The sequence below is a fragment of the Triticum aestivum genome, chromosome 6A, assembly GCF_018294505.1.
Source record: "Triticum aestivum cultivar Chinese Spring chromosome 6A, IWGSC CS RefSeq v2.1, whole genome shotgun sequence".
Classification (NCBI taxonomy): Eukaryota; Viridiplantae; Streptophyta; class Magnoliopsida; order Poales; family Poaceae; genus Triticum; species Triticum aestivum.
The window spans coordinates 565,266,353-565,275,380 of NC_057809.1; the positions used below are offsets into that span (position 1 = coordinate 565,266,353).

At 52.0% G+C, this 9,028-nt stretch overlaps 1 pseudogene; it reads right to left on the reverse strand.

The window, feature by feature from the left end:
* Positions 1–7,255: 7,255 nt before the first annotated feature.
* LOC123131054 (auxin-responsive protein SAUR32-like) lies at positions 7,256–8,339 on the reverse strand (annotated as a pseudogene).
* Positions 8,340–9,028: the final 689 nt, after the last annotated feature.

The window sequence follows — 9,028 nt, forward strand, 5'->3', positions numbered from 1 at the left end:
ATGTTGCAAAAGAGTTCCATTTTTTTGAATTTTTTATTATTTATTTTGATTTTACTGCTCACGGGGTTTCGATGAGCCCGAGCTCCGAATTGAATTATCATGTTTTTCTTTATTTTTAAGGGCGCCTTAGACTAGTCAATTATGCCCTTGTTTTTCCTCCCCACCCCATGGTCACTTGTAAATGATCTCGCATTTGAATGAAAAGTGTTCTCACTAAAGGTGGGACTGGTGGGACCGTGGGCTTCCACTTTAGCAATAGGGCCGAGTGGATTCACATCAAATGGAGCAATTGCTGCCAAAATTACACGTGTAGGAGGTAAAAGGTAGAATTCACTCTAAAAAGGGCCAGACAAGTTATCTTGACATTTTTATATTTCTTTATGGAGGGAGTACCTTATTACTTGTAACCTTTATTACCGCACCAAAAAATTGGCAACCCAAACTTGATCAAGAAAAAACAGTTTTGCGAGATAATCAAGCATATTATTTACTTTGCCAATGTTGCCTGTCGTAAAAACCATGAGGTCGCCTTCAGTTTTGCTCCCGAAACTTCGTATAACATGGCGACAAGTTTCAGTTCCACTCAGAAGTTACTGTTGCTGCAAAATTGTTTATGATATCCAATAGCAAGCATACTTTTGTAATAAAGGTGCGTGAGTTAGCTTTGATAGACGTTGAAATGTTCTTACGCGTGGAGATGCTAACTAAGGTTGGTGCTGAGCTTTCCAAGTCCTAGTAATAATGAATAGATAAACTCGCTGAACCCAACCAAATATCGGCCTCTCAGCTTCCAGTGATAGGAGGATTCGTTTTTTGTGTGGGGGAAATACTTGTATTACTTAATAATCAAGTCTTTACAATCATCTTTAGCAATCTCTACCACCTCCGGAGGACCTGACCCAATCCAGGTCATAGTTCTACTCTCCACTCTCCCAAAGGCAGCTAGACAATCACTAGCTTTATTTTGAACTCGCAAAACGTAAGTAATACAAGTAGATCGAAGACTAACAAGATATCTTATCTCATTAATAAGAGAAGCATAAACGGATCGATCCTTACCAGCACAAGTGATCATGGCCACCGCCTCCGAAGAATCCATCTCAACAACAATAGGAAGATTTGACCTCTGAATAGATATCGAAAGCCCCTCCATGCATGCACATAACTCCGCTTCCAGAGCATCTCTGCAAGAAAACAAAACTCTGCGGGTTGAGAATATAATGTCACCATTTGAATCCCGGAGGATCATTCCAGCTCCCGCTGCTCCAGAAGAATCGTAGGACCCGTCAGTATTTAGTTTAACCCAATCCGTGCTGGGTCTAGACCATCTGACCTCCGGGGATGCAGCTCTGCCCGGTGAAGGCAAAGAACCCAAGACCACCACGGACTTGCCCTTAATCAGATACATGTTGGAGTTCAGTTTGATCGCCAGCAGCGACTCCAGGTAGCTTTGCAAGAAGCGAACCGAAACTTCCAGTGGTGGGGCTGGTTTTTGATGTGTTATCTCATTCCGGACAAACCAGCTACGCCAAAGGGTCATAAGCATCATGCTTCGCTCAATTTCACTTAATGGTGATAGGGCAATTAGCAGCCACTCCTTCCCACTATTTATCAGATTTGCAATACTGGGTAACCTCCATACCTTGGCCATCTCTAGATACAAGTCTCGCCCAAACTGACAACGCACAAAGGGATGAAAATTATTTTCCTCTTCAACACCACAAACTGGACATGTACTAGATACTTCTAGTCCAATTTTATGCTTGTTCCGCCAAGTGGGAAGCCCATCAGTCGCTACTCGCCAAGCAAAGTTCTTGATAGTAGGAGGCATCACATTTTTCCATATGTAAGACCAGCAAGCTCTACTCCCGTCTGGAGAAGAGCTAGATGAGGACGCCCTCTCTTTATGTGCTTCATCAAACGCCAGCATATAAGCACTTTTTACTGTGAACACTCCCAGCTTATTGGGCCCCCATGCAATAACATCTTCGGCCTGCCTCGGAGAAGCTCTAATCTTTAGAATTTCATCAACGTCCGTGGCAAGGAAGTGCTGCGACAGTAACTGCACCTTCCAGGATCCATTCTCATTCAGGAAATCGGAGACATAGCGCACACGACATCTGCCTTGCAATGAGATGGGTTTATACGAGAAAGGCCTAGGGATCCAGTTGTCACGCCAAACTCGTATGCTCCTGCCATAGGAGGATTCGTTAGAGCATCTCCAACAGCCGCGCAACGCGCCGCGCGCAAAAAAGACATTTACCGCGCGCCGTTCGCCTGGTTTGGCGCGGCCGGCAGCGGTGGCTCTAGCAGACGCGTCAAAATTAAGAGCGCGCGCGTAGCTCCAGCGGCCGCGCTAAAATGCAACGCACACTAAACAATGCGTACATTTTTCTTAATAAAATTCATAGATAGAAAAAACGATACATAGATATTTTACATAGTTCTATAGCATAGATAGATAAAAATTATTTAGATAGTGCAAGGACATAGATAAAAACTACTAGTGCAGCTACAGCCTACTCCCAGTCGCCGTCGTCATCGTCATCGTCGCCATCCTCGCTGGTCTGATCCGAGATATCGAGCAACATGTCTTCCCAGCGATCATCATCAGATGTAAAGATCGTCTCACCACCATTCTCAACGAAATCACACTGGGATAGCGCCAGGGCCTTCCGCCGACGCCTGTCCAACCGCTCAGCGCGGCACCTTTGCGTCTCCTCCTCGCGGCGCCTTGCCCAGTAGGCTTGCTCGTAGGGGACGTCCTCAGGGTGTTGTTGGCGCCACTCCACCATGACCCGCTCGTCCTCATGGGCGACGAGGAGGCGGTTCTGCCGCTCAGCGTGATACACACGATCTTGTGCCATGCGAAGACGAGGCGGCGGGGCGACGTCCAGCGCCTGCTGCAGCGTGTGGACATCGTGGAAGTTCATCTGCCGGCGCGGCCTGCCTAGGCGCCACGCCGCAGCGTCGTATGCGCGGGCGGCCTCGTCTCGAAGGTGCCGAGGCCGAGCCGGAGTTGGCCAGACCGTATCTCCGAGTAGAACCCACCGTTGGGGCACTTGCGGACGCCGCGGTAGCCCGACACTCCTCGGCAGCGCGGCGGCATGGTAGCGGGGCGCTGGAGCGGTGGCGCGGGTGGCAGCGGAAGCAACCGAGGAAGCGGTGGAGGGGCGTGTGGCAACGGAAAAGGAAGAGAAGCGTGTGGAATAGACGTGTGGCGCGCGTGCCGCATTTTATAGGCGCGCCGGAAGCGGTGCGCTAAAAAAAGCGCGCGACCTGTCACCTTTCCCGCGCGCGTGCAAACCGTTCTTGCGCACGCGCTTTTTACCACGGCCGTTGGAGATGCTCTTACCACCTCCAAAAGGGGATCATATACATGAGATGAAAATTAAACTAAAACTAGACCCAGCCAAACCCACGGCCAAGGCCAGGGGCAGCGGCGTGCACTCGGTCGGCACTAGCATCGCACCTCGATCCGACCACCAGCCCCCAGCCGGCCCGACGGTTGCGTACGTGATTCCACGCCCCGGCGCAACTCACCAGGTCCCGGACGGTGGCCATCATCCATGGCCGATTCATGCGCGTTAACACCACGACGGGATAAGCTAGGCAGGCGCGGGTGATGGCGCTGCCACGCCACAGCAGATGGACGGCGATGGATGGACGCGGCGCGTGCGTGCGCCTACATCCCGGTCACCCTCGCGCGCGCCTCGCTTCCTAGTCGAGGGGCCTACGCCTACACGGCCGCGCGCTTCGCTAGTTTCGCTCTCTTCTCTCCCGCTTCGGCCGGTGAAAACGCTGGACCAGTCGGTGCTGCGGTGGATTGCTTTCCTCGAGACGGGCAGACGAGTGGCCTTACACTAGCCCACTACAGTTTTTTTAGGGATGCTAGCCCACTACAAGCTGCCACATAAGTTCCGTATACACCTATTACCTTTTTTTTGGCATGGTATACACCCATTACCTAGGTGTAGCATTTTGGCTCTAGACGGGTAACCTACGGTTGACGCCGGAGGCAAAGTTTATACGGCACGTACTACGTATTTCTCCACCGGCTTTACCATACAATATAGTCTGGGTGGACTTGCGTGCGTGATCACATTCGCCGGCGACCATAATGTGGCAGCATGACGATGACGAGATAGCGCGTGCATGCAGAAGATGCAGGTGCCGCCGTCTGAGCAAAGCAGTACGTAAGAACTCCGTTCCATGCAATGTGCAAACCCGGTAGAAATGGAGCAGGCGCCTGAAGTCCATTCAGTGCGTCCGCTGCCCGGCGGAGCACGGCTCCCGTCCCATCCTTCGTCTCTCGACTGAACTAGACGATGAAACACACAAACCGTGCCGATCCGGCCACCAACTAGAGGTACTGAACCTACGGACGATGGGACTCCCGTGTCGCCGTCGCCGATCTTCCGCCAGGAACGTTACCAACCGGTCAGGTCATCACGCCCTCGGAACCACCGGGACAAGAATGTGTTCATACTGCTAGGCTGCCTCACAGGCACGCCTGACACGACCATTTACCCCGGCGTATCTGGATACAAAACAGCGTGCACTTCTGTACCACAGCTCGACCCGTCGCGCGCGGTTGCTCTCGTGCATACTGTACGTAGAAAGGTGGTGGTGGTACGTGCTCGCTATCTATCTATCTATCTAACGGGCCCCTTGGCGCTTTGGCACTGAGAGCAACGGAGCCACGGGGGGCACGCAAGCGCAACGCGGCAACGGATGTCCATCGAAAGCCACCATCGTCGATCCGTATCATCGTCATGATCGCTCATCACCGGCAAATATTCCTTGCAAAAGCTTCGCCATTGGTGGCCGTCACTGTTCACTCGCTGGTCCCATGGACGGGACGGGAAGCCGATCCTCCTCTGCCTTGATTCGCGGTTGACTGACTTACTGCCAGTGGCGGCCACGCGTGGGCGAGGTGAGATGCCAAGCAAACACGGTGCACTGCATCAAGTTGGAGCCGGGCACGTACTACGTGCCGCCAAAGAAAGGAAAAGCCGAGGAGGAAGAGGCTCCGGAGGGCCGGGCGGCTGCCCCCGGTTCGGGCGAATCGGCCGCCAAATCTCCGGGGAAAATAAAGTCAAGCCCAGCCGCGTCTGGAAAAGGCTCTCGCGATATGCCATGATAACTTGATAAGGGACACCGAGACAATGGCGGGCTGCGCGAGGATGCATTTTCATTTTCCCGGCCGTCGTACGGAGGGGAGATGGATGACGCTACTGACTAACTAGTGATTGTGGGGGGATACTGCACCAGCAGTGGCTTTCGGTGGAGCTGGGGACGCTTTGCTTGCACGGCCGCCGGCCTGACCAACCGACATACCACTCATGGAAGCTTCTACGGCCGATGCATGTGTTTCTTTATGTGGGAATTCTTTTTTTTCGACAAAATTTCAATCTATTCATTTTCAATCATGACAGTAAAAACAACAAAAGAGTAATACAAATTATAACCATGTTCGTGGACAATCTAGCGACGATTACAAGCACTGGAGTGAGCCGAAGGCGCGCCGCCGTCATCGCCTCTCCCTCACGGGAGCCAGGCAACAAACATTATTGTAGTAGGCAGTCGGAAAGTCGTCGTGCTAAGGCCCGTAGGACCAGCGCATCAAAGCATCAACCGTCGCTGATGAGAAAAGTCGTATATCAGAAGGATCAAACCTGTAAACACTCAAACGAAGACCAGATCAAAACAGATCCACCGAAAACCAGCACCACCGACCGAATCCCGCGAGATCCAACGAAGACACACCTCCACACGCCCTCCGACGATAGCAGACGCATCATCGGGACATGGATAGAACGCGGGAGACATTATTCCTACCAAATGACACCGTCGTCACCATACAACCCCAACGAAAATGTTGAATCTAACAAGAACGAGAATGGAGTACCTCCCGCCAACGGGGGCCGAGATCCTCCTCACCTCCATGGCCAAGTGGCCATTAGATATGGGGCAGACCGGTGGCGGCATCGATGGGAGGAGAAGGGACTTTTCTTATGGAGGAGAAAAGAGATGATAGTAACGCGTGACCTCTTTCTTCAGAAATCCTATTCGTGCGTAAGACTTGTACGAAAGAATAGCATCACTGTTGGGGAAATACCCTTCCATTCCTGGTGTATAAGCACCTCATATGGGAAAAATTAATAATAATAAAATCAAAAAGTCAGGAAGTTTTTTTTACAATAAACATGTCTTTCTTTTCGAAATGGTGGACACCACACCAGGATCCTTCCGCGGCCCACGTACCCCCGCCCCCTATCGACGTCCATGGTAGACACCACACCCGGCAGGTGTTCGGTCAAATAGCATCGAGCTTATTTTCGAAATTCATGTCGTTTTTTAGAGTAAGAAGGATTGCGGGGTACTCGGTGGAGGAGGATGGGTTGTTATGCGATGCGTGGTTGGCCATATCTACGGACTTTATAGGCAGGAGCGGAAGAGGGTTTTTTGATAGCGCGTGCATGGTTTGTTTCATGCGCGAAAGCACACTGCGTCCTATGACATGCACATCATCTATGCATGCAATGTCAAGTCCTTACTGTATTGATAGTACACCATCGAGAACTCCATCATGAAGTATTATGGAGGCAATGTGGCCATTGCGCATGGCAACCATGAAGATCATAATTTCTGCCTCTTCTTAATGTACATGTTGATTGATTCACTCCTTCACTCATTAATTGTTGCTCTACACGCCTAGCCTGCACGAGCTGTCATAATGTAGTAGAGGTCACACGACAGACCATTCATGCACATACATTGTTGGATGAAGCTCAAGATGCAGTATGTGTGGGATAACATAATCAATTCATCAAAAACTTATTGAACATCCGGTTAATCTCGTTGAGTTGAACTATTGTTGTAGTAGACATATTTGCATGCTATTTATGCATGATTTTGTCTATTTTCTATCCAAATTTTGATGAATTTGGTCACGTTTGATGAAAATCGTCTAATTAAGTAAAATCCGGTTTACGCTACAGTTGGATGGTTGGCTCGTGCATCTCTGTCGATGGATTGGTTTTCTCCGCTGTAGACAAAAAATTCAGTGGTTGACTTGGACAGCAGGCGGGTTACACGTTCCACTGTGCAGAAATTGACTACCTACCCATTGATTGGGTTTCTTCTTCTCCCAGATCCAATAGAAGTTTCCAATGAGTCATTGCCAACTGTTTTAGCAGGAATGATCGAAAGAAGCGAGGGTTTGGAGATCAGCGTTGGAGATGCCCTAACTTCCCCTTTAATGTTATCTTACAACATAAATCATTTTAATCCTAGAAAACACATATACAAAAGCCTACTGGTTTCATCAGGCCACCTGATATCGATCAATACAAAAAAAGACCAATCAAATATTGGCCTGTGCTATACCTGCTCTCACCGGTAACTGACTATTCAGTAATCACCTACTGACTGCCTCTCATGCACCTCCGTATCTGGTATCTCTCTCTATGTACGTGTACATGTACATGTGTGACTGTTTTCTCCGGCAGGCAGATGTACTACCGCCGCTTGCGCACTCGGTGCTCAACAAACGAAAGCCGGCGGGCCGGGGCTCGATGATCGATGTGGGTCGATCAGGACGTGATTTTTGCGCGGGTGCACGGGGCGAACGAGTAGGCCTGCTACTGGTAGCCGCCGGCGTGCACGCGGTGCGACGAGGAGTGCGAGTGCGCCGTCTCCTGGTCGACGAGCGCGCGCAGGCGGAGGAACTCGTCGACGGAGCAGGGCAGCCAGAGCGGGCCGGCCGAGCTGTAGCCGTACGTGTCCCGGGCCGCCTCCAGCAGCCGCTGGAAGAGCGGGTGGTAGAGGTAGGCGATGGGGATGACGAACCGCCGGAACCCGTCGCCGTGCTGCTCCGCCTGGCCGACCCGGACGGCCAGCCACCCCTTCTTCACCTTCCCCCTCTTCTCCGCCTGGTCCCCTTGCATGATGGTGGTAACTCCCTCGCCGGCGGTCCAACCGCTATCGCCCTCTCGCCGTCGCTGCCGCTTCTGGTGGTGGTGCTAAGAGGTCACTGCTCTATAGCAGGTAGCTAGAGCCAAGGAGTGAGGTGTGGTTCGGTGTGGTTCGCGGCACTCGCGGTGGTTTTTATAGGAGTTGCACAGCCCGTGCGGGCCGGGAGGAGATTGGCCGCCGGTGCGTGGCGCACCCGTGCGCTGCCTGTACGTACGCCGTCCTTTGATACGGAGCTCGGCCTCTGGTGTGTCGGGCGGGCGATGGATCGTGTGCGTGGCTGACACGGCGGCCCGTCGGAATAATCGGGTTACGGCGTCGGGGTCGCTGGCCGTACAGGCCGGCCGTCGCGTGCGCGTCAGGCCTCAGTTGCGGTGAGGGGGATGGGTAGGTCGGCGGCGGAGCCATGCGCGCTAGTGGAAGGTGCGATGTGGTTTGGACGGACAGAGAGATGGCGACGGAGAAGGAGGGGCACGCTGTCGCCGGGCCGGACCGACGGGGTGGTGCACAGGTCGTACGTACGTCGTCCTTTGGTCGTGGCGCGGCTGGCCCACGACGGCGGACTGGCCGTGTCAGGTGGAATTGTTTTCTTGAGCCGTGCGAGCTGGCGGATAGGCACGTTGCCGTGCTGTACGTGACTGCTGCCCCACGGCCGCAGGAGATGTTGATACATGGTGGCAATTAAATTGGTCGGGCTCTAGTCTGGCTTTGCTCATCGCCCAACTGTTGGATTGTAGCTGTTGGAGCCACCCTCTGGATTACGTTCCTGTTCGGGTTTGGGAACTAGGTTTAGGCAACATTTCTTTCTTTGTTGAGGTCTCAAACATGGTTCATCTCTCGTGGGCTGTATTTCATCTTGGGTTGCAGACAATTTTTATTTTTTTAGAAAAGGCGGATGATCCCCGGCCTCTGCATTTGGGAGATGCATGCGATCATTTTATTAATTATTTTTGAGAACCTTATAAAGTAGAACAGTAATATGCTTGAATCCGTCATCTTTGACAACATCTGCCGCTATTCCTATCCAAACGAGGGTTGCAGACATGCTACG